This window comes from Alexandromys fortis, unplaced genomic scaffold (assembly GCF_014885135.2).
Source record: "Alexandromys fortis isolate MF-2015 unplaced genomic scaffold, M_Fortis_MF-2015_v1.1 scaffold_55, whole genome shotgun sequence".
Lineage (NCBI taxonomy): Eukaryota > Metazoa > Chordata > Mammalia > Rodentia > Cricetidae > Alexandromys > Alexandromys fortis.
This window is the reverse complement of record NW_026067936.1, coordinates 8912291-8938470: the sequence shown is the minus strand read 5'-3', so window position 1 is coordinate 8938470 and position 26180 is coordinate 8912291. Positions and strand designations below refer to the sequence as shown.

At 45.7% G+C, this 26180-nt stretch overlaps 1 long non-coding RNA gene across 2 annotated transcripts; it reads left to right on the top strand.

Moving 5' to 3' along the window:
* Nucleotides 1-993: 993 nt before the first annotated feature.
* LOC126504405 (uncharacterized) lies at nt 994-24558 on the top strand. Of its 2 annotated transcripts, XR_007592582.1 has the most exons (4): nt 994-1137; nt 18422-18497; nt 21689-21771; nt 22216-24558. It is a non-coding gene; the product is annotated as an uncharacterized lncRNA (long non-coding RNA). The 2 variants fall into 2 exon arrangements; XR_007592583.1 differs by lacking the exon at nt 18422-18497.
* Nucleotides 24559-26180: the final 1622 nt, after the last annotated feature.

The following is a 26180-nucleotide window of genomic DNA, read 5'->3' as shown; positions in this document are numbered from 1 at the left end:
CACTAGGGGTCACTTGATACAGAGTCGGTCGTGCTACCCAGTCTTGAGAACTGTTTAAGTGGAAGCCCTACTGGCATCCATATATGCCCAAAAAGGTTGGAATGTTTGGGATCTCCAGCTAGGGTCCCCATTCCACGCTCAGGTCTCACTCCTCCCATTCCAAACCCCACCCTCAGTGCCAAGCAGTGGCCCCTCCACTGGAGCTGCCCTCTCCAAACTCCACCCCTAAGAAAGTCTGCCAAAAGTCAGCTCCTCTTTCGGGGAGCTCAAGACCACGCCTTTGGCTGTTTAAGACCTGGTATATTTGCTATGGGATTTCTCTCCTGCCTTCTTGAAGGTCACCCAGGAGTTTCTTTGCTCTGTTCATTAAGTCTGGATTTAAGAATTCGGTTTGACTGGCATATTACTGGGCGGCGGCGGATTTCAATTAACTGGGGCTTCAAAGCTTATCAAGAGCCATTTTAACTTCCTGTTTCTGCGTTGGGAAGACTGTCCTATTTGGCTCACAACTTCAGAGGACTCAGGTGTGGGGTGAGCTGTGCGTCATGGTGGACTAGAGAGAGCGGTTATCAGGACACAGCTTGTTGTCATTTCCACCACATCCGGGGTCCACAGCCAGCTGTCAGCATTCAAGCAAAACGCTTAGACACCCTAGGTGCTAGCATTTCCGGGGTCCCATGGCCGTCCATGCGCCACAGCACTCAAGCAAATTGCCAACCTACCCTAGAGCCTTACGCCCTACGTGCCCTACGTGCTTGCACAGTGTGGCCACATACTCTATACCTTTGATGGCGTGGCTATGTCGGAAGCCCCTATACGCATGCGCTGAACTACCTTTAAAATGCAGACATTCCCGCCCCACATTCTCTTTGGCCACATTTCCTTCAGACAGGTATAAAAAACTTAAAGCGGGTTTCGTTGTTTTATCTTGTGGTCCATTCTCACATACAGTAACATCACAGCTAGCTTTCCATTTCTTTCTCTTCTATTACAGCAGATCTCCGGGCCAGCGGTGTGGGCGACCCTTATCCATAGCTACTCTACCCGGGAAGGGCCAGGTACCCCTCCAGCTCATGGTGACTAAACCCACTCAACTGGCTATGAACATTGGTCATCAAAGGAACCTACCGGGGTGAGGTAAGATGGTGAGAATCAGATCAACTGCGGAAGCCTTTTTCCTGGATTCGGGTGAACTTGGCTCCACACTTCTTCCCGCCCTGGGAAGAGGAGTCACCTCTCCATCCTTTTGGCAGTCACTAAGCTGACCTGGGCGGGCAAGCGCATGTGCTTTCTGCTACAAGCAGACGTCAGACCCGTGTGGTCATCCCACTGGATTGGGTTTTCAACTCTTCTCTATCAATGAAGCTAGTCTCGTGGCCATCAGATTTGCTGTTTGCCTAGACATATGCTGAAATGTCTACCGGGCGCGAGAACGAATCACAAGACACAGCGAAACCCACTCTAAGAGTTTATTAAGAGAAAGAAAGAAACGTGCCCAGCCTGGGAAAGCTTGTGCAGAGAAGAGAGCTAGGAGCGGGCATATACAGCTCTTAAAGGCTGTCTAGCGCGTGCGCATAGGGGCTTATGTGAGTGTGTCATGCATTGATCACATAAGGCTTGAGGACCCTGGGTGGCTTTGTAAGTTGCCTGAATGCTTGATGGTGCATGCGTGGCCTTGGGACCCAGCTCTGCCAGTGCTTGGGATGCCTGGGCATTTTGCCAGAGCGCTGGCAATTTTGGGCGCTGGAAATGATAACAGATGGGACTGAATACGTGACTCGGCAGTAGTTAAGAGCATTTGCTACATTCCACCTACTGCTCTTGCGCAGGACTCAGGTTCAGTTCCTAGTCCCCACATGATGGCGCACAACCACCTATAACTCCAGTTCTGCAAGCTCTTATGCCCTCTTCTGCCTCTCTCGGTGCACATCCAAACTTGCAGGCACATGCACATACATACAAACATATAACAAAGCTAGAGAGAATAAAAATAAATGTATTTTTAAAAAGAAAACTAAAGGCCAGTGGTGGTGGCGCATGCCTTTAATCCCCATACTTGGGAGGCAGAGGCAGGCGGATCTCTGAGTTCGAGACCAGCCTGGTCTACAAGATCTAGTTCCAGGACAGGCTCCAAAGGTATAGAGAAACCCTATCTCGGAAAACCAAAATAAAGGGGGCTGGAGAGATGGCTCAGCGGTTAAGAGCATTGCCTGCTCTTCCAAAGGTCCTGAGTTCAATTCCCAGCAACCACATGGTGGCTCACAACCATCTGTAATGATGTCTGGTGCCCTCTTCTGGCCTGCAGGCATACACACAGACAGAACATTGTATACATAATAAATAAGTAGCCGGGCGATGACGCCATGCCTTTAATCCCAGCACTCAGAGGCAGAGGCAGGCGGATCTCTGTGAGTTCGAGACCAGCTTAGTCTACAGAACTAGTTCCAGGACAGCTCCAAAGCCACAGAGAAACCATGTCTCGAAAAAAAAAAAAAAGTAAAAATCTCGAAAAAAAAAAAAAAGTAAATATTTTTAAAATAAAAAAGTTAGAAAAAAGAAAAACCAAAATAAAGAAAAAAAAAAAAAGTAAATATTTTTAAAATAAAAAAGTTAGAAAAAAGAAAAACCAAAATAAAGAAAGAGAGAGAGAAGAAAGAAAAAAGAAAGAAAGAAAAGAAAAAATTCTTTTTTATGGAGGCAAATCTTCATGATCTTGGGCTCAGCAATAATTTCTTTTTTTACACACAACACCAAAACCTCAGGTAATAAGATAAAAACTGGTAAGTAGTACCTCATTAAAATTAAACATACACAAAGAATATTAGCAACAGACTAAACATACCCAGAGATTCATGGAAAATATTTGTAAAACATCTGATAATGATTTAACATACAAATTATATTTTAAAATTAATTCCTATAACACTACAACAAAAGGGTCTAAAATGTAATTTTAAAAAAAATGAGCAAACAGAAAGTGTGGCTTGATGGTAAAACTTGAGCGAAAGCCTGGGTTTGCTGGCACATACCTACAATCTTTCCATTCAGAAGGGCGAGGAAAAAGGATTCCAAATTTGAGGCCAGCCTGGGATACATAGCAAGTTTCAGACTAACCTGAGCTACATAGCATCTTGTTTCAAAGTGACAGAGACAGAGGGATTTTGACTTGAGACTGGAGAGACGGCTGAGCAGGAACAGAAACTTGTGGACAGGCCTGACTGACAGCCTGAGTTCAATCCTTGGGACCCACACGGTGGAAGGAGAGGACCACTGACAGGAGCCAGACATCCACACATTGCGTGGCATCTGTGTGCACACACGCGCACACAAAATAAATGTAATTATCACCATGAGTCACTGGGGAAGTGTAAGCCTAAACCTCAGTGAGAAGTCATTTCAGCCCTAATGGCATTGCGTCACTCAGGCGAGAGACGATAACAACTCTTGGTTATGATACATAGAAGCTGGAATGTTTGTGTATTGCTGATAGGAATGAAAACTAATAAAGCCATCATGGGAAAACAACAGTCTGGCAATGCCTCGGGAAGTTAGACATGAAATTATCTTACGATCTAGCAACTCCACTCTGCTAACTTGTAATAAAATACTATAATTTCAAAGGCTTAAACAAACGTCTCGTAGCCAGAAGGTTTGGAAGCACCACCAGAGTGCCAGCTGAGCTGGAGTGGGGTCAAGGCGGCTTCCTTTTCAGAGCCCATTTCGTACTATGTCCTCACATGACAAAGAAGATGCCAGCTAGGTCTCTGGAAAAGACATCATCCATTAATTATCCCTCAGATAATCATAATCAGCTACCAAAGACTGTTTTTATTTATTTTTAGTTTATGTGTATGAGTGTTTGGCCTGCATATGTGTCTGGGTACCAACTTGTGTCTCTGATGCCCATGGATGTCAGAAGAGGACGTTGGCTCCCCAGAACCAGTGTTCTCATCCGCTGAGCCATCTCTTCAGCCCCAAGACTTTCATTCATTCATTTAGGTATTTAGAGACAGGGTTCCCCTGTGTATCCTCGGCTGTCTTTGACTCAGTCTGTAGGCCAAGCTGGCCTCGAACTCACAGAGATCCATCTGCCTCTGCCATCCAAGTGCTGGGATTAGAGGTGTGTGCCACCACTGCCTGATAAGACTCTATTCAAGACCATCACGTTACAGGATGGGATTTCAGCATATGGACTCTAAGTAGGACAAAGCATTTTGGTCATAACACACACTGGTCTATGCCTAGCATGATTGGAAACAGAAACCCAAACGAATAATTGAACCTCATTATTCACAATAGCCAAAAAGTGAGAGCGTCTGTCAACAGGTGAACAGACCAAAATTATATGTGAGTATGTATTTTCATATTTTATGGGATATATATACGGAATTATATCTCTCTATATGGATTTTTTTTTTTTTTTGGTTTTTTGAGACAGGGTTTCTCTGTGGCTTTGGAGCCTGTCCTGGAACTAGCTCTGTAGACCAGATCTCGAACTCACAGAGATCGCCTGCCTCTGCCTCCTGAGTGCTGGGATTAAAGGCGTGCGCCACCATCGCCCGGCGGAAAATTATTTCTTTTTTTTAATTTTTTTTATATTTATTATTTTATTATGTATACAATATTCTTTCTGCGTTTATGCCTGAAGGCCAGAAGAGGGCACCAGACCTCATTACAGATGGTTGTGAGCCACCATGTGGTTGCTGGGAATTGAACTCAAGACCTTTGGAAGAGCAGGCAATGCTCTTAACCACTGAGCCATCTCTCCAGCCCGGATAATTATTTCTTAAGAAGGAATAAAGGTCAGGCACATCTTACGACATGAATGCAGCTTGATTACATCCTGCTTAAAATGAACCAAATAGAGGAGAACAACGCCTGTATGATTTCCCTTGTACGAGCCTGAGTTCACAGAAACAGAAAGTAGAGTTGAGACTGCAACGGGTGGAGGCATGTGAGAATGGGAAGTTATTGCTTAATGGGTACAAAAGTCTGTTGGAAATGATGAAACATTTCAGAAATGAATAATGATGGTCGTGCTACATGACACGGTATGTTATACTGAAGGGCTTGAAACAGCAAATATCTTACCACGAAACACTGACGAGAGTGCTTTTCCCTCTTCATCAATTAGCCAGGCTCATCACAATCAAGCTGTCCATGGGAGCATTTCATGAGCTTCATCTGTCAGTATTAGCTAGCCTCTCCTCATAGGAGCCCTCTAATAACAACACATACGAATGCTAAAATCCTCCCAGGGTAAGAAACTTTCTCAGCCTCATGAAGCTATCTTGGAAAGCTAGAAAGTTGAAAGGCAAAATGATTTGAAATTACTTGGTTGAAAGTTAAAAGAAAATTTTTTTTTAGTTGAAGCTAAAAAACATATGAAAAACTTATAGTTTTGTTTTATGTGTTTGGGTGTTTTGCATGCATGTATGTCTGTGCACCAGAAGTGCACAGCGCCCTCCAAGGCCACAAGAGAACATTCCCTGGGCGTGAGCCACCACGTGGGTGCGGGCACTGATCAGGATCTACTGGGAGAGCAGCCGGTGTTCTTAACTGCTGAGCCTGCTGAAAATAATTCTTTTATGTATAATGTATCGGGGTTTTTTTTGGTTTTGTTTTTTGTTTGTTTTGGTTTTGGTTTTTTTGAAACAGGGTTTCTTCGCAGCTTTGGAGCTTGTAATAGAACTCCTTCTGTAGACCAGGCTGGCCTCGAACTCACAGAAATCCACCTGTCTTAGCCTCCCGAGTATTGGGATTAAAGGTGTGTGCCACCATCGCCCAGCTTGGTTTTTTTTTTTTTTTTTTTTTTTTAAGATTTACTTATGACAGATGGTAGTGCACACACCTTTACTCCCAGCACTTGGATGGGTAGAGGCAGATGGATCTCTGTGTTCAAGTCCAGCCTGGTCTACAGATCGAGTTCAAGGACAGCCAAGGCTATCAAAGAAATGCTGTCTCGAAAAAGGTGTACTTATTATGTATGAGCAGCCATCTGTGAGTGCATGTGCAGGGAGAGGGGACACAGAGGCCCTGAGCGCCTTCCTCTATCCTTCTTCGCTATTCCTTTGAGGCAGGGTCTCTCCGTGAGCCTGGACCCCAGGGGGTCTTCCTGTCTCTGCCTCTCTCAGAGCTGGGGTCACAGGTATGGGCAGGACACACAGTTTATTACCTGAGTACTGGGCTACAAACCCCCATCCTCATGACTATGCAGCAAATGCTCTTAACTCCTGGGCCATCTCTCCGGCAATAGAATTCCACATAGTAATTTTTTCTTGTTTTTTTAAGAAAAGAGATAGCAGGGCTGGAGAGATGGCTCAGTGAATAAGAGCACAGGCTGCTCTTCCAGGGGACCTGGGTTCAATTTCTAGCACCCACATGGACATGGCAGCTTGTGACTATAACTCCAGTTCCATGGGGATCTGAGGCAATTCTTCAGCTGAGGGTCTCTCTTCTCAGCCAACTCCAAGTTTGGGTCAAGTTGACATCTGAAGCCGAGTAAAATGGGACACATTCGACTTGCAAGCATGGTGTGTCCTTTTGTTGTATCATGGAGGCACAGCAATCACAAAGGCTGGGAACCCACTAAGGCTTTGTGAGTCTCAAGTATAGCTCCCCAGAGTACCAAGAGAAAACCTAGAGGTTAACATTAAAATCTTACAAAGGGGGCTGGAGAGATGGCTGTGGTTAAGATCATTAAGAGCATTTGTTACCCATGAAGAGGACTTGGGTTTGATTCCCAGCTCCCACATGGTGGGTCATGACCACTCTAGTTCCAGGGGATATGACACCCTCTTCTGGCCTCTGTAGGTACTGCATATACATGGTGCACATATATGTACATGGATGCAAAACACCCATACACATTAAATAAAACATAAACATTAAAATAAAATTGCTAAAAAAATTCACCACTTCACTGATCAATCAGTTATATTAAGACACATTCCATACTTCAGTTCTGTGAAAGCAAAGTATTGATGGTAAGCAATAATAAGGGCTTCCCTAAGTTGCCAGAGAACCCCCTGAATGATTCAGAAATGATCAAAAGATCATAAAGAGCTGAAAACAAAGTAGATATGAGAACAAAAGCTTATTTTATTTTCAGACGTGTTTCAAAGCCGTTTCTGGGATTCATGTGTTATAACTATGCAGGCTGCCCTGTCACCTGGGTACCCTGCCCCTTTAAGAAACAAGTTCCAATGCCGGGCGATGGTGGCACACGCCTTTAATCCCAGCACTCGGGAGGCAGAGGCAGGCAGATCTCTGTGAGTTCGAGACCAGCCTGGTCTACAGAGCTAGTTCCAGGACATGCTCCAAAGCCACAGAGAAACCCTGTCTTGAAAAAAAAAAATCAAGTTCCACCCAATCTCCCCCTTCAGCTGCTCTTGGTCCTCTCCCCCCCCCTCCAGCTCCCTGCCTCCCTCTTTCCCTTCTCTTCCCTCCCTCTCTATTTCTCTTTCTCTTATCCTCCTTCTCTCCCCTCCTCTTTCTCTTTTCTCTCTCCTTCCTTCCCCTTTCCTCTTCCCTCCTTCCCTCTCTCTCTCTCTCTCTCTCTGCCCCTCTATTTCTCTCTTTTTCTCTTTCTCTCCCCTCCCCCTTGTACCCCACTTACTCTTATACCCTCCCAATACCCACTAAATAAACTCTCCCTACCTAAGCTCTCTATGGGTGAAGAACCTGTCTGTCCCTTACCTGCTGTGGTCCCCCAAACTAGCAGGGGAACCTGCCATGGGATCCACCAAAGGGTCACTGACATCATAAATCATAACATCATGCACTTCAGGTGACCCTCGGACAAACCTGCCTGAAGGTTGGAAAGGGGCCGAGGTCAGTGAGGGTGAGCTGTTCCAATCACTGGGTGAACTCTTTCCCTAAACCGACTTCATTAATCTGTGTTTGGCTTGCAGAACATTTTATTTTTACCCCAGGCTCTGTCCTCTGTTAAAATTTGCCAAGTATTTCTGTGAATCCCATGATAATTTGACATCAGCCCCAATAGTGCCTCTTGCTTTTTAATATCCTTTATTTAGCTATTAGATTTTGATGCATGAATTTTAATTTTTAATATTGAGCACATTCTACATTTTAGGCCGGGGAGCACGAAGCCATTATGCAGTTAGTGAGCTTCTTCATTATAAACCATGCAGTGAGCAGAGGTTTATTTAAACTTGGTCAAACATTACCAATACGTACACAGAACTTTGAGGAGGGGGAATCCTCCTCACTCAATGGCTTGTGGTAAAATTTAATGTTAGATGCAAAGTTTAAAAGACGAAGGAACGAAGGAAGGAAGAAAAACTGGGTATCCAGGAGGAGTAGATAGTGCCAATCCAGCAGAGGGCAAGATTGTGGGGTGAGGCAGGTGGGTACCCACAGGCAGCCACATGGAAGTCCTAAACAATCCTCCAAGTGCCCACATGCCTCTACTAAAGTGCAATCAGAGTCTGAGGTATCACCATTCCAATTTCCTCTGGACTCTCCAAGACTAGTTCTGTTTATGGTTCTGCCTTGAAGATTACAAAGCACTTCTGGGAACACTTGTCAACTAATCCCTCGGGGCAGGGGCTCTAACCAGTTGATCAGGAATGGCTGGTCGGTCTAAAGAGGCAGTAGGAATGTTAAGAACTTGGCCTTTATCACCCTCAGGAAGGGAGGGGGGCGAGTTTATCTCCTGGAAGCCCCCAATCTCTTTGATAAAATAAGGATAACGCTATTTACCTTGAAGGGTGGGTGTAAGGTTGAGAGGGCGCGGGAGGGTCTTAGCCACTAAAGATAGTATCTGTCCTGACAGCCCAGTCAGTGGGAAGGCAGCCCCTTGGCTCCTGAAGCTGGGGAGCTGAGGAGAATGTTTCCAAGGGTGGTACCCCATTTCCCTGTCCATTGTGAGGGGCAGGGAGCTCTCAAGGCCAGTTCAGCAACCCCAACAACACCCAGTTCCACCCATAAGCCAATATTCTTTTGAGTTTGCTCCCTAGGTTTCAAGTTAGGTTTGGGAGATGAACGATGGGAAAGGAAAGGAAAGGAAAGGAAAGGAAAGGAAAGGAAAGGAAAGGAAAGGAAAGGAAAGGAAAGGAAAGGAAAGGAAAGGAAAGGTTTGCAGAGGAACCTGGTGAGTGCTGCCCATCATCATGGCAAATTGGGGTTTGGCCAGTTTTGTCTTTGCACCATGGGTGTGGAGTTTGTAGGGGGTCCTGGGGGGGGGCAATGATAGCATAGCAGGTTAGAGAAGCAAAGGTGTGGGGCTAGGACTCCCTAGCTGAGGAAGCGCTGTTGCTAATAGAGACCTGTAAACCAGAGAGATACTAAGCCTTAGCACTTAGGACCGTCCCCCTCAATCCCTGTGGCCTCTCACGAATTACCACTGTTGTGGTTTTGGTCCCTTTAAGAGACAAGCCACGCCCACTCCCTCCCCCATCCGCTGAGGCAGGCTGATTGAGCTTCAGCTTTCGGCCTGAGCTCGCTCTTTTCCATCTTCCTCTCGGAGAGGCAGTTTCGCTTCTGCCTCTCTCCCCACTTCTCCGCTTCCCCCTTTCTCTCTCTCTCTCTCTCTCTCTCTCTCTCTCTCTCTCTCTCTCTCTCTCTCTCTCTCTCTCTCTCTCTCTCTCTCTCTCTCCTCCCTTCACCCTTCCTCTTCCATAACCCCCTGAATAAACTTCAACCTCACCCTGCATGTCGCGTCTATCCATGTTTCTGTCTTCTGCCCGCCCGCCATGTGTCTCCCTGCCTGGGACCAGCCATTGCTCAGGGACCAGCAGCCGTCTCTGCCTGGGGCCCACTGCCTGCTGCCACATGGCCCGCCACCACCGCTCTGAGACCAGCAGCCGTCTCTGCCTGGGACTGGCTGCTCCCAGAGCCCGCTGCCTGCCACCACATGGCCCGCTACCACCATTTGGGACCTACAGCATTTCTGCTGCCTACTGCCGTGGGGATCTTGCAGCATTTTTTTTAAAAAGAATATTAACCACTACTTCTTCAGAATGGCTTTTAGCAGAAAGGTCCCAACCTGCTGTACTTCATTATCTGTGGAGATGAGTTCATTTCATAAAATGCTCTTTAGAGGACTCAGGAGCCAACTCCTCAGAGACGATAATTCAAGAAGTACGGTGGCCTAAGAGGCCAATGTAGAAACTCAAGACAGGTCACCTGTGTGGTCCAGGTCTCAGCTGCCCTGCTCAAATGTGAGGGTTAGTTGGTTGGTTTTAGACAAGGTCTTACTATGTAGCCCTGGCTGGCCTGGAACTTGCTATGTAGACAAGGTTGAACTTGAACTCACAGAGATCTGACTCTGCTTCCTGAGTGCTGGGATAAAAACATGTGCACCCCAGTTGGCTTGTTTTGTTTTTGTTTTATTGATGGACTAGCGGTGCTGGGAACCAAATGCTAGGCAAGCACATTAGCCCCAGCCACCTCCAACTACGTGTGTCACTTACCTTTGTTCTGTGCAGGATCATAGTCTCCCCCACATTGTTGCTGGCAAGCTAGGATTGCTGTTGTTAAGAGAGGGGAGGGTTGCAGAGTTATGGGGCGCACACCTTTAATCCCAGCACAGGGAAGGCAGAGGCAGATGGGTCTCTGAGCTCGAGGCCAGCCTGGTCTACAGAGTGAGTTCTAGGACAGCCAGGGCTACACAGAGAAACCCTGTCTCAAACAACCAAAGAGAGGGAGAGAGAGAGAGAGGAAAGGGGGAGTCTATTATCTTCTATCTTAAAGGAGGCTGTAAACCATGGCACAGGCCAGCCAGGGAATAAATCACTCGGCTACAAAGCTATCCCCAAGAAGCTTCCGATCGTGGGTCTTGAAAATAATTTTAAAAGTAAGGGGGAAAAAAAGGGAGAGGCAAAGACATCAAAGAATAATTTTTGGCAAGTGCTTAATCACTGAGGAGAAAGATAAGGATTAGAAGGCATTTACTCTTTGATCCCTGCTTATATGGATACATTTATAAAACACTAGGCCATGTTCAAGGTAAACCATTTAAGCCACAAAGGAAAAAGCCAAGAGAGTGGAAGGAAAAAAATCCGAATTTACGCATTCCACACGAAAAATCAAAAGAAATTGTCATGCGGGTGTAGCTGCTCACCCTCCTAACCCTAGCACTCAGGGAGCTAAAGCAGGAGGATTGCTATGAGCTCGAGGCTAGCCTGGACTTCACACGGAGTTTTAGGACCACAGTGTGAGATTTTTCTCAAAAACAAGTCAAAAATAAGCCAGACTTGGTGGCACATGCCTTCAGTCTCAGCGCTCTGGAGGCAGAGGCTGGCAGACACCTGTGCGATGGAAGCCAGCCTGATGTACACAGCCAGTTCCAGGCCAGCCAGGACTATACACAAAGAGACCTGTCTCCTCAAAACTACATTCAGATTTTGTCACGAGACGTGTTTAAAGCTGCTGAAATTGCAAATTTAACAGAACCTGAAGCATCTTTCTAATAAAGCAAAGAGTTCCGTCAAACTCGATAAAGGTGCTTTTTTTAAAAAAAAAATATTTATTTATTTATTATGCATACAATATTCTGTCTGTGTGTATGCCTGCAGGCCAGAAGAGGGCACCAGACCTCATTCCAGATGGTTGTGAGCCACCATGTGGTTGCTGGGAATTGAACTCAGGACCTTTGGAAGAGCAGGCAATGCTCTTAACCACTGAGTCATCTCTCCAGCCCTAAAGGTGCTTTTAGAGGCCACATCTGTGCACTAAAATCGGCCAGCTGCCCTACGAGTGAGAAAATGGTCGTGGGCAACACCTGAAAGAACATGTCCATGCTCTCAGCCGCTTGGACTCTCATCCGTATTTCCACGACTATCAGGCCTTATCGTTTTCCCACTCCTTTCTTTCCTTCCTCCGTCCATCACCCCATCACCACTCTTTTCCCTTCCTTCTCCCCTCCCTTGTGTCTTCCCTTCCCCCTCCTGTTTGTCCCTCCCTCCCTCTTCCCTCCCTCCCTCCCTCCCTCCCTCCCTCCTTCCTTCCTCCCTCCCTCCCTGTCTTCTTCCTTCCTTCCTTGTTCAGAAGCAGCCAGCCAAAGGCTGGCATTTCCTAAGCCCAGTCACCTCCTCTGGAGTTTCCACTGGGGCTTTGAACTAGGAGAAAGGCTGGCGAAGAGAAATACTGAGAATGTTAATTTTCCTTGTACATTTTCTGAAGCAGAGTTTTATCTCCTCCCCTCCCCCTCCTAAGATAGTCTGACCAGGTAGCCCTGCCTGACCTGGCTGGCCTCGAACTCACAGAGATCCTCCTACCTCTGCCCGGGGCCCCCTCCCCCAGTGCCGGGATGAAAGGTGGATGCCACAATGCCTGACTTTCTGATAAATATCAGAAATTTTGTTTATGCTTTTCTTTTCTTTCTTTTCTCTTTCTTTCTTTTTTTTTTTCAAGACAGGGTTTCTCTGTGTAACAGCCCTGGCTGTCCTAGAACTTGCTCTGTCGACCAGGCTGGCCTTGAACTCGCTCTGCTATTCCTGTCGTTCGTTTCTGAGTTGGGTATCAGGGTGATGATGATTCTGTGACATGAAGGGAGAAGTCTCTTTCTGTTTTCTGGAAGAGACTGTGGAAGCTGGTGTTGATTTTTTTGAACTGTTTCATGGAATTCCCTTATATTTTGATTGTGAACCTAGCCTTTAACAGTTGAGCCATCTATCCAGCCCTGTTCCATGGAATTCTCAAATTAAACTATCTGTGCCTGTAGAAACCCAGCCCCCATCTTTTATTTTCAGGAGGGTGGGCAGTGATTTTTAGGACCGTTTACATTAATAAAAATTGAAAACGGTAGAGAGTTTCCATGTACCCCACCTCCTCTAACATCCGAGTCTCAGATGAAGCTACAGCAACACATTGTTACCAAATTAAGCCCGAACATTCAGATTTCCCCTGCATTTGTCCAGACCCTACCTGGGACACCACAGCACAGTTGCTGTGAATCCCAAGATTCTTGGCTCTGAATGTTTCTCCGACTTTGTTCTTAAGGAGCAATGGCCAGGAATTTTATAAGCTTTCTCTCCTTCTGGAATTTGTCTGATCTTTTTCTTGTGATAAGGATGAAGCTGTGGCTTTGGAGGAGGAAGAGCGCAGGCGCTGTCTATCAGCGCTCATTACCGTCTTTATTAGTTCCACATTTCTTTGTGTTCTGCCTTTGGCTTCTCTCATTTTTACCTTTGGTTCCCGGTGCGGCACTCTCCTAATTTGTCTTTCCATTTTTATTACATTTATTTATTCTTTGTTCCTGGAAGCAAACACCGTGACCAAGCGACTTACGGAAGGGTTTGTTTTGGCTTAAATAAACTCAGAAAGGGAGTCCTCAATGGTGAGGGAGGCACAGCAGCAGGCAGCCACCCCACTCCCCTGTGGGAGGTCAGAGGTCAGTTTTTGGGGAGCTGGTTCCTGCCTTCCTCCATGTGGACCTAGGGATGGAACTCGGGCCAGCAGGTTGGCAGCAGATGTCTTGTCCCACCGACCCACGCGTCCAGCTGACTCCGCTCAATTTTGACCTGTGCATTTAGAGTTACTAAGTTTGTCCCTTAAAGCGGCATCAGCTGCATCCCACTCACTTTGTTCTGATATTTTCCCCTTCCATTCAGTCCTATGTACTGTAGTCTCTTTGAATTGCCCTTCTTAGAGACAGGGTCCAGCCAAGGCTATAGAGTGTAAACCTGTCTCCATAAATGAAAGGGAGAGGATCTGGTGGTGTGACCTCTCAGCTTCCTGTCCTGGCTGCCTGCTGCTGTGCCTCCCTCACCATTGAGGACTCCCTTTCTGAGTTTATTTAAGCCAAAACAAACCCTTCCGTAAGTCGCTTGGTCACGGTGTTTGCTTCCAGGAACAAAGAGTAACCAATACATCGGCTTCGTTCTTAGGCTTCCTTGTTGTCCTTTAGCAGTATTTCCTGGTCATGCACGCATCTTCCTTTCTGTCCACAATGAACACCACTCTTATTAAAGCTGTGGTGCACTGAGATCATTGCCCGGGCACTGAGGCTTCCTGAGCCTGCACACCTGCGGCTCTGACAATGCAGTGCTGTTAATGGCAACAGGAAGAAACACTAGAAAGCAGGTCCCCGAAGTCCCCCGAGCATCTCTCTTTAGAGTGAATTCCATTATAGTATTGATGGGTGTTTTGTCTGCATGTGAATCTGTGCACCACGCGCATGCCCAGTGCCTGCATAGGTAGGAAGAGGGTGTCAAGTCCCCTAGAACTGGCTTTACAGAAGGGTGTGAGCTGCTATGTAGGTGCCAGGAATCAAACCTGGGTTCTTGCTCCTCTACAAGGGCAACAAATGCTCTTAACTGTTGTGCCAGTTCTCCAGTCCTTCTGCCGCCCTCCACTTTATACACTCCTTTTTGGGGAAAAAAGGAACAAAAGTTTTTTTTGGGGGGGGTTTGTTTTTGGGTTTTTTTTTTTGTTTTTTGTTTTTTCGAGACAGGGTTTCTCTGTAGCTTTGGAGCCTGTCCTGGAACTAGCTCTTGTAAACTAGGCTGACCTCAAACTCAAAAAAGATCCCCCTGCCTCTGCCTCCCGAGTGCTGGGATTAAAGGCATATGCTACCACCACCCGGATTTGTAATACCATGTCTTAATCACGGTTCCTGTGAAGAGACATCATAACTGTGGCAATTCTTATTTAAAAAAATAAATAAATAAAACAGCATCTAACCGGGGGCTTGCTTACAGTTCCACAGGTTTACCCCATGACCACCATGGAGGAGAGCAAGGCCGCATGCCCGGCAGGTGTGGTGCTGAGCAGCCCTTAAGAGCTACAGTCTGGTCCCAGGTGGAGAGAGGCAAGCCTGGGCCTGGCAAAGGCTTCTGAGACCTCAAAGCCCACCCCCAGTGACATACCTCCTCCAACGAGGCCTTGTTTCTCCAATGAGGTCCCACCCCCTAATCCCTTCAGATAGTGCCACCCACCTCCAGGTGACTAAGCATGAAAATACCTGGGCCTCTGGGGGACATTCTTAGTCAAACCACCGCACACTGTTGTTGATGTTCAAATTTTGTATATTATTTGTTTGGCCTTATTACCTAGTCAAGTCACAATCTATGGAAAAGCTGTTTGGACTCTGTCAAGCAATTGTTCAGTTGTTGTTGTTGTTGTTTTAAGATTTATTTATTTATTTATTTATTTATTTATTTTGTACACACTGTTCTGCCTCCATTCCAGAAGAGGGCACTGGATCTCATTACAGATGGTTGTGAGCCACCGCGTGGTTGCTGGGAATTGAACTCAGGTCCTCTAGGAAGAGCAGCCAGTGCTCTTAACCTCTGAGCCATCTCTCCAGCCCAATTGTTCAGTTTCTCAGCCGACTTTGTCAAAAGCCCTTCCACAACCCCCATGTGCTGTATTTCCAATAGTGTGCTTGTTAGATGCAAGGACTGGATCCGAACTGGGCCGTAGATACAGGCGGCACTAGCAGCTGTAGTGTAAACAATGTATCACTCACCCCTTCACTAGATAAGTAGACTTGGGCAAGGTACAGTAAGTTTGTTGAAAATTTAAACCAGGACATCAGGAGCTTCCTGGTCAATACAACTAGCTTTCTCTTCTGAACTCCAGCCACTGGCGAAACTGTTCTGCTGTTGAGCTAACAGCCCTGCTAAGCAGCTTCTTGCTGAGCAGAGATGGGAGAGGAAATGGGCCTCCAGAGCCATCTGGATTCCTCGCTCCACGTCTCTGAGGATCCCTTCTTACCCCTGATCTCCAGTGCCCCAAATTGAGGGCAGAAGGAAATCTGAAATCTTGAGCCTCTTTCCAGAGGGATTTGATTCCTAGCAGTCCTCTCATCCCTCCCCACCCTGCCACATGAGACTAAGACATCAGCAGAATGAACGACTTTCCCTCCCCACTGATAGGCAATCATTTTATCAATGCTTTAAGGAATACCCCAGTGTTTCCCACCCTGCCTTACCTGTGGGTGAGCTCTCCTATACACAAGGGCTCCACACTGGCAGACCTGTGGAATGGAAGGGGTAGACCAGTAGGACCAAGCCTGTGCCCTAAGCCAGAGAGGTGATCTTCACACTTCCAGACCCTTTGGATAGACATGATGGTATATGCTACTCTTTTAACTCAAATTGTCTGTCAAATTCAAGTATTATTTTGTTGTCTCATGCAAATGAGTCCTCTGTTTTTTTTTTTTAAATAAGATTGTTTAATACCACACAGATGTTTTTCTCAATGAGAGACCCTTCCTGGAGCTCTACAAATATCTTATATCCTTTCTCATGCCCCCATCGCAGAAATTCTCAAACTGTGGATCACAAGCCTTTTGGCAAACCTCTGTCTCCACAAACATTTACATTACGATTTATAACAGTAGCAAAATTACAGTTATGAAGTAGCAACAAAAATAATTTTAAGGTTGGGGTGGTTACCACAACATGAGGCACTTGTATTAAAGGGTCGATTCATTAGGAAGGCTGAGAACCACTGATCTATTGCATCACTCTGTCCACTAGGATGGTTTTTAGCCTTGAACACACCCAGTGCTCAAATCTTGGCATCTAAAAACCATTCTCTTTGGTCTTTGGGGAAATGGCTAGTTCCAGAACTGGGGAAGGAAGGTGCAAGATGAGTCTACAGCATCTTATCATGCCAGATAATAAGGATGTTCTATAAACTAATGGGCTATGTCAGAAGGATGCAGGAGGCAGTATGGATGAGCAAGCCACTGGCCAAATCCGGAACAATTCGAGCATTCAAACTGATGATGATAATTCATTCCATTCCACTGAATAAAACATGAATCCACGGCGATATGAATAGGAAAGCGAGGGGCCTGGAGAGATAGTTCAGTGGTTAAGGGCATGAACTGTTCTTGCAGAGGAACCAAGTTCAGTTCCCATCACCCACACTGGGTAGCTCACAATGGCCTGTAAATCCAGCCCAGAGGATCTGACAGCTCTGGCCTTCTCAGGCACTCATGAGCACATTTTCACACAGAGACACATGCACAATTAAAAATAATCAAATCTTTAAAATAAATAAATGGTAAGAAAAGTGAGTAGATACGTGATAAGGAGATTTCTCTCTTCTTTGTATAGTGTGCAGAACAGAACACAGGGTTCACCACTGATCCACATCCTCTGCCTAGAGTCAAGTGCCAACTATTGAACACAAACGGTTAGATGGCATTAGAAAATTGCTACAAGTCGATTGTGATAGTAATAACCCAGGCATGAAACATGCTCAAACTGGTAAGCAGTAGTTGGAAGGAAAACAGGATATTTGCATGGCCCCAAAGGCCCTCCTACAAAGCAGTTTTTAATTTCCAAGGGGAAAAATGTTGCTTTGGCAACAGACAATGTTAGCATCATTTTAGGGCAAAATGACAGCATGGACTGCTTGTGGGGTTGCAGTAGGAAAAGCTGAGTGCCACCCTGGTGACAGTCCACCAAAAGCACACAGTCTCATCACAGCCATGAGAAGAGGGACTTCAGAGAAGCTGAGCTGGAGGATGTTGTACGAAGTCATTGTGAAACTGTTCTGGACTGAAGAGAAGCAAAGAGACAGAACCAGCCAATGCACGTGTGGCCCTGGACCAGGTCCTTTCACTTCAAGGACACATGGAAATCACTGCCAGACATCATGGCGTCTGCTAGAAGAGCTCACGGGAGTTTCCTGTAATGCACTGGCAACTTTTTCTTTTCCTTGTAACTTTCACGTTATTTCTGGTGAAAAGTAAGAAGAAACAAATACCCTGCAGAAGAAAGCCAGAGGAGGGCATGAGAGAAGAGTGTGCAAGTTGTAACCAGAGGAGGGAATAGGACGGATACTATGTGACAAACCGGTAAAAGGAAAACCTTTAAGTTAGAGGAGGAAAAATCAAAACAAAACAAAACAAAACAAAAAAACCCCAGCTACTTAGCATTGGTTTCTCCTGTGCCAGTCTTGACGGAAAATAACATGCTCACTAAATAGCCAGGTGTGGTGGTGCCTCTACCTGTAACTTCAACATCTGGAATGAGGCAGGAGGATTTCTACGAGTTCAAGGCCAGCCTGGGCTATGTAACAAGACTATCTCAAACAAAGCAACACAACAACAGACTGCGATCGGGGCTACAGAGATGGTTTGGTGGTGAAGAACACTTGGTTCTGGGAAACTTTGGTACCTAGAGCTCTATGATCCAAGGCATCCATCACTCTCTTCTGGCCTCCACAGGTACCTACATACACCTGATACACATACACAACAATCATCATTATCATCGTCGTCGTCATCATCGTCATTGTGGTTTGAATGTAACTGGACCCCATAAGCTCATAGGGAGCTGTGGCATTGTTGGAGTAGGTATGACCTTGGAGGAGGAAGTGTGTGTCACTGTGGAGGTGGGCTTCAAGGTCTAATATATATGCTCAAGTCATGCCCAGTGTCTCAGTTCACTTCCTGTCACCTGTGGATCAAATGTAGCTTCTTCTCTACCCTCAGCTTCTTCTCCAGCACCGTGTCTGCCTGCACGCCACTATGTACCACCATGATGATAACGGAATGGACCTCTGAAACTGTAAGCCATCCAATTAAATGTTCTCCTTTATAAGAGTTGCCTTTCTCATGGTGTCTCTTCACAGCAATAGAAACCCTAACTAAAATAGTCATCATCTTTAAAAAACAAAATAAGTACATTTTTCATGAATTATCCAAAATATGACAGAAAGACATCAATTAGGAGATAGACCTACTGAAGTCCACGAAACTATGGCTACTTGTACAAAATAACTGTGTGGTGAAAATCAAGGATTTCAAGTGACTACAGTCACATCCAATTCAGAATCCAATAGGAAAAGTATTCCAAAAGCCTGGAATCAGGGGTTATTCCCAAAGTGGGTTTGAGTACCTAAATTTATCTACCTGGAAGGTTTTTTAAAGAGAGGCTCATCCTACTTAGCCTTCTCAAGTAAAGGGCATCCCTTTCGGTAGCAAGTCTGCACTCCACCATTAAGAAGGCACGTCATGCCCTTGGCTGAGCTGCTCCCCAGAGAGGCAGGCTCTATTTTAGCACTGCATGGTGCCCTGTAGAGACACTGCTTATGGAAAATTCATTTCACATGGCTGGGCATGTGCAAACATATCAATCAAGGGGCTTATGAACTGGCAACTTACCTACTCACTAAGTTTGTACTTCAGTTAAAATAAGTATGTGCTGGTCAGGCATAGGAGTGCATGCCTACAGTCCAAGCTGTTTGGGAGGCTGGAGCAGGAGGCTCAAGTGAACCCAGGCAGGGCAACCTAAGCCTGTCAATAACTAAAAGGAACAGTATCGTGCAGGCTGTTGGGTAGTCTAAAGAGCAGCTCTGCTCTAGAGATTAGTGGTGATCAGTAGCCCGATTCCCAAATAAGAAAGCTGTGTCTAAGTTCCAATAAATGATGCTGCAAAGTGAATACTGTTGGGAAGCCATGGAGACGTCACCTACTTCCAAATCCAGTGCAATTTTGTGGCCACCAGGTTCACTCGAAAGTACCACAAATAACTGATCTCAACCCATTTTTCACTTTATATCTAAAGTTCAAACTCTCTCTTTCTCTGTGTCTCTGTCTCTCTCTTTGTGTTTGTATGTGTGTGTGTGTGTGTGTGTGTGTGTGTGTATGAGTTCAATGTCATCCTGGTCTACAGAGCGAGTTCCAGGACAGCCAAGGCTACACAAAGGAACCACGTCTCAACAAACAAAAACAAACAAACAAAAAAAAATGAGCTCTTGAGAGGCAGGGAGCCACACCAGCTTGCAGTCTAGGACCTGGGACAACAAGTCCAGTTTTCGTCTGGGGCAGCCAGAAACTGAGCTCAGCAACGAAAATACGTTCTAGACAGCTGTAGAAATAATGATTTTTCAGAAAGAATTTTCTAGAATGCTGAACTCATGTGCCATCAAATTTGAAAGACGAGTCTGCAGGTTTGCATCATACATATAAAAAGAGCCCTCTACTCTGCCTGCGATGGTCTTCATGTGTTTGGAATATGGTGTGGCAACATGTAACCAGAGTTATCAGGATGAGGCTGTGTCATCATTGGCCTTTAAATGGCAGAGACAATTTCAGTAAAAATTTGCATGCTTGCTTTTTCTTTTTTCCCAAGAAAAGATGTCGAAATAAAGTCATGGGCTGGAGACTTATTTATTTAAAACTTACTCATTCTACAAATATTTATTGATGACATGCCGCCAGATGCATGTGTGTGTCATTTTTCTCATCACAGAAATTAAGTAACTACATTTTGGGTTTTGAGACAGGGTCTCACTCTCTTTTCCAGCTGGCCCCAAACTCCTGGGCTCTAGCAAGTCTCCTGCTTCTGCCTCCAGTGTAACTTGGATCTGCAGGTGTGTGCAGCTATGCCTAGCTAAATTGAGCTAACCAGACTAGTAGCAATTCAAGGCATATCTAAACATAGTTAATACCTAAAATATTAATTTTAGGTAATATTAATTAATATTAATATTCCCCCCCTCTCTCTCTGTGTGGTCAAAGAGCAACTTGTTGGAGTTAGTTCACTCCTGCTATGCATGCTGAGCCTGGGGATTGAACTTGGGTCCTCAGGCTTGGTGGCTGGTACCTTTACCCGCTAAGCCATCTCATCAGCCCACTTTAGATATTTTCTTTTGGTGGGGGGGGGGGGGGGGGATGGGATCAACAAAAGCATCATCTGAAGAATTCTAAAATATTCACCTTAAGCAATTACATCAGAATCAAATCTGAGTCCTCAGATTTGGAGGATAATATTAATATTCTTGAAAACAGAATGAGAGAACTAGGAGGCTGAACCTAACCGCCGCCCTGCTGCCGTGAAATGGTCTCAAGACATTCACAGGCAGATCATGATGCGCTGTCTTTGAAGCGCTGGGATTACACGTGGGGACCCCAGTGCCTGGCTTAAAGTCGCTGTTGAGCATAGAGGAGGAAGGTGATGGAGAATAATGTGACAGGAACAATTAGATCCAGGGGGATAAAGGACCCTTCAAATGCGGAGAGCACACCTATTGGTTACCTACTCAGTGGCTGTTACTCTTCCCTGAAGTTAGGAGTCGGGGGTCCCCTTTTTTCAGCATATGGTGCAATGTGGGGTTTTCTTGTGAGCTGGTTCTGGTCAAGGAGAAATAAGGAATTCTGCAGAGGCTTCTAGAAAAAGACTTTCCTGTCCATCAACAGAGAAGCTACTTTCATTTCCCAAGCCACTGAACGTAATTGTAGATAGTGGACTCGGAACTGCAGCAATCTCAGGACCAGGGAGAGAGATCGTGAGGTCACTAGCTCGGAGGTGCAGCATGAAAAACAATGAAGCAAGGCAGGCACCACACTGCTCTCGACTTGAGACATTTTAACGTTTCCTCTTGTGGGGTCCTATTGTGTCACCCTCAAATTCTCTGGTAGAGTTTGGATCTCAAATGTCCCCCACAGACACATGTTTTGAGCACGTTCCCAGCTGGCAGCACTATTTTGAGGCCCGTGGACAGTTGAGGAGGTGGGACCCAGTAGCAGAAGCAGGTCAGGGGTATGTGTGTGTTGGGGAGTGTCCTTGGGCATATATATATAATCACTGCCTACTTCCTGTCTCTTTCTGACCTGCTGTGATGTGGAGAGTCTCTACCCTGTGCCACCACCACTGTGAGCTGAGGCACCCGGCCATACCTTCCCCAAGCCTCTAAACAAAAACAAAAAAGGAAAACAAAACTAAAAAGCTTTCCTCCCTCTGGTTGTTTCCATTAGGTATTTGTTACAAGAAGGACAAAGTAGCTAATGCATACATTTTGGGTTGCTACAACTGAAACTCTTCTGTGATTCCTGCCTTAGTAAGTACAGACAACCTCCTTTACTGGCTTGCTAAGCAGCCTTTCTTCTCTAAGCTCATCTCTCATCAACTTTTCCATTTCTCTCCTCCTTCTCCCTTTCCCCGCTCTTCACCTTCCCCTCCCCCTCCTCCTCCCCCTCCCACAACATTTGATACATGCAGATATCACACCCACAACATTTGATATGTGCAGATATCACACCCACAACATTTGATACGTGCAGATATCACACCCACAACATTTGATACATGCAGAGATCACACCCACAACATTTGATATGTGCAGATATCACACCCACAACATTTGATACGTGCAGAGATCACACCCACAACATTTTACTTCTGTCTCCCATGGTTCCCCTGCCTCCATTTGGGTTTGAAGGTTGCTGGTTGGCTTGCTCTCTACTTCTATTCCAGCCTTTCTGATGGTGCTGCCTACTCTCAGGGTGGGCCTTTCTTCCTTCAGCTGCCAGGAAATGACTTCACTCTCACGCGCGGAAGTGTGCGTCATCCACCAGCTCGGCACCCATGGACCACACAGTGCCTGTTTCCAGCTACTCCTGTCTTCCTTCAGTCCTTGAGATGATGGATACTGAAATGCTCTCTCTGAAGGGCGGCACTTAACTACTAAATGAGTTCAATCTTCAGTCTCCTCTCCTAACATGTGTGGATTCTCTGGAAATGCTTCAGTTATGTAAATCTGCCCCTTGTCTGTGAGTCCTCGGAAACATTTACTATATATTCCATTCCCGGGGCTGAAATCAAATCACAGGTGGTATCCTTTGTTGTTGCTGTTTTGTTTTGTTTTTGTTTTGAGACAAGGTTTCTCTGTGTATCTTTGGCTCTCCTACAATTCACTCTAGACCAGCCTGGCCCTGAACCCAGAGATCTACCTGCCCTTGCCTCCCGAGTGCTGGGATTAAAGGCATGCACCACCACCACCCGGACACAGGTGGCATTTTAAAGGAAAAGCCACTACATTATGACATTGCTTGCTTGCTAGCTACCCAGCAGCTACACCTTGGCCTGTTTTGTTTTTTTACTTATCATACTTCTGGGAATTTCTATTAAGGCTCTGAAAGGATTACATACATATTCTACATCTCCCCCCCCCCCACACACACACACACTTAGCTGTCCTTCAAAGGAAACTTAATGCTATAAGCAGCATTTGTTGTTTTATGGATCTCATTCTTATGTCAGACTTAGGTACCTGAAAATGCCCAGTGATTTCTGATTTCCAGGGCCTTGCTTCCATTATTCCTATCTCCTGTCACGACACAAATAACTGCCTCAAAGCCCAGTGGCTTAGAACAGTAAGTTGCTTGTTCATAAAGGTGCCTGCAGTTTAGGCAGGAATGTGAGCAGACAGGAATGGTGTCTCAGCTGGATGGTGCCTCCAAGATGGCGGATGGACAAGGTGGGCCAGGAAGCTGAGAGGAAGTGCTGGGGACAGGGATGAGGTCTTAATTTCCTGCATGCAGGCCTCTCCAGGTCACTGTAGACTCTCCATTATGGAGAAGCTCAGTTCCAAGAGGAAGGAAACAGAAGCTGCCAGGATTTTAGAATGCCTGTGCTCACAACTCCAGAATGCCCTTTTCTCTACATTCTATTGGGCCCAGCTCAGCTTCGAGGAGAAAACACTTAAGGCCCATTTCTCTTTCTTTAAAAACCAAACCAAACCAGATTTACCTTATTTAGGTGTATGCGTACACCATGTGTGTGCAGGTGTTTGTAGAAGTTTGAGAGTGAGTGTTGGGTTCCTTGGGACTGGAGTTACAAGCAGTTGTGAGACCAATGTTCTTTGCTAGTGCATTAAATTGCTGAGCTGTCTCGCAAGCCTTCAAATTCCCTCTTGTGCGCGCAATGGTGAATTATTTGGGAATATATTGGAAGACTAGCTACCACTATTCATTCTTTGATCACCATGAATGCCCTTCCCATGTGGAAGCCGCTCTCCCCCACCCCCCTTAAGACATCATTGTAGCTCATTCTATCATAAATCAGTTTTTTAAAAATTTCATTTCGTGTGTTTGCCTGCATGCATATCCGCGTGAAGGTGCCAGATCGCCTGAAACTGGAGTTATAGTTATCAGCTGCTATGTGGGTGCTGGGAATTGAACCCAGGTCCTTGGGAAAACCAGCAATGCTTTTATACACTGAGCCATCTCTTCAGCACTCCCCCACCATAAATCAGTTTTTAATCTATGCCAGGAATGATGAAACCACAGCTCAAGAGCCAAGTACATCCTGTGGCTTATTTTTATATTGCCCCTGGGATAAGAATGATTTTTATATTTGTTAAAGGATTATAAAAACAAAGACTGTGTGACAGACATTGTTAGGATTCAGGCATTATGCTGGCCTGCCCTGTCATCTGACAAGATGTACCCAGGCAATACGCTGGTCAGCCCAGGGTCCTACTTCATAGGCAGGTGCAAAGGTCCCTTTAAGAGACGGCCCACTCCCAGCCTCTCTTTCCCCGCTGTTCCTCTGAATGGGCAGGCAGGCTTTTTCCTGCTCCTTTTCTTTCTCTGTGTCCCTTCTATCTTTCTTCCTGCCATTCTCTCTGAGGCGGCAGCTTTCTGCCTCCCTCTTTCTGTCTGTCTCTCATTTTCTCTTCCCTTTCCATTTTCTTTATAAACTCCACACTTGAACTCTGTCGGCATGGCGTATTTGTCACCCACCACAGTTCTCACCCGCCATGGGACCTGCCAAGGTTTCTTTTGCGCTGTTTTGCAACAGGCGTTGCACATATGTCCCGTGAAGCCGAAAATTATTCACTCTCTTATTACCCAGAATTCACCAATCCCTGGTCTAAAAATAGCGTCATCTAAGTCAGGTCCAAGCACAGCGTGGTTCCTGACTCAGCCCTGTGAACTATGCCCAAGATCTCTGTCTGCAGATGCGGAGCCCAGGGAAGGAGCTCACTTGTTATCAGATTGCTTGATTGGAAGGGGGATGGGAAACTAAAAAGACAAAATGCCTGGTCTCTATAATTCAGCACCAAAATATACATTAAGGATGGAAAACACTTAATAGAAACTTTAATGCAAAAAAAAAAAAAAAAGATGAGTTGGGCATGTAGTTCATGCATGTGAATGATGCATGTGGTGAAACATGCAGTGAAGCATGTAGTAGCATATGTACCAATGCATGTAGTGATACATGTTTGTGTAGGTGGGAGACTGCTTGTTTGTTCTGGGTCACGCAGACCTGAAATAATCACACAGAAACTGTATTAATTAAAACACTGCTTGACCAATCACTTGGGTGTATTGCTAGCTAGTTCTTGTGTCTTAAATTGACCCATCCAGACTCCCAAGGGCGCCATTCTCCTTCGATTGCTACATGGCGTCTCTTTGACTCAGCCTACTCTCTCCTCCTCCATCTGCTTGGAATTCCTGTCTTGCCCTATTCTGTGCTGCAATAGGCCCAAAGCAGATTCTTTATTAACCAATGGCATTCACAGCATACAGAGGAGAATCTCCCATCCTGTTTATAATCTCTGCACTTGAGAATCTGAAGTAGCAGGACTGTGAGTTTGAGGACAGTCTCAGCTATATAGAGTGAGATTCTGCCTCAAGAATGGGACTGGAGAGTCAGGGGAGAAAGGGGGGAGATGTGGAAGAAGCTAGCCCCCAGGGAATTCTGCAATCGAGCTGGTTCAATAATATCAGTTAGGCCACTTCTGCTCTTCAGAATGATTCTTAGTGGTTCTTTGCCCTGTCTCCTGAGTCAGCTTTCCCTTTGGAAACAGCCAAAAATTGCAGATCCTTCTTGGCTGTAAAGATGGACTCTGAAGTTGCTTCTCATTATGAACAGTCTCTACTCCAATGTGCACTCAGAGAGAACCTTAAAAAGCTTGGAGGTGGTAGTGCACACCTTTGACCCCAGAACTTGGGAGGTAGAAGCAGGTGGGTCTCTGCATTTGAGGCCAGCCTGGTCTACAGAGTGAGTTGCAGGACAGCCAGAGCAACACAAAGAGACCACCTCTTGGAAAAAAACAAAAAACAAGCAGAGACTTAAAATGCCACCACAGCATAATATCTTATTATTTAAATCCCTCCTGTAAACAAAACCCATAATCTTGTTTCTTTTCAAAACAGACCATTTCTTGCCTTGGGCACATTAGTCTGATAAGGGGTAACACCCCTTAGGTAGCAGGGGCCTTACTGTCTAGTTGACAAGGGATCTGTGTGACACAGACGTGAGCCGTATGTTTTGGTCAGTGATGGACCACATTTATGACTGTGGTCTGTAGCTGCGTGTTTATATATGCATATTTATATGCATGCTTATATGGTGACAAAATCACCTACAGATGCACTGGACAGGATCTATTGAAACTCAAATCTATCACCCTAAACCTTTTAAAGTATCCACTCACCCTGCCTAACAGGTTACCCC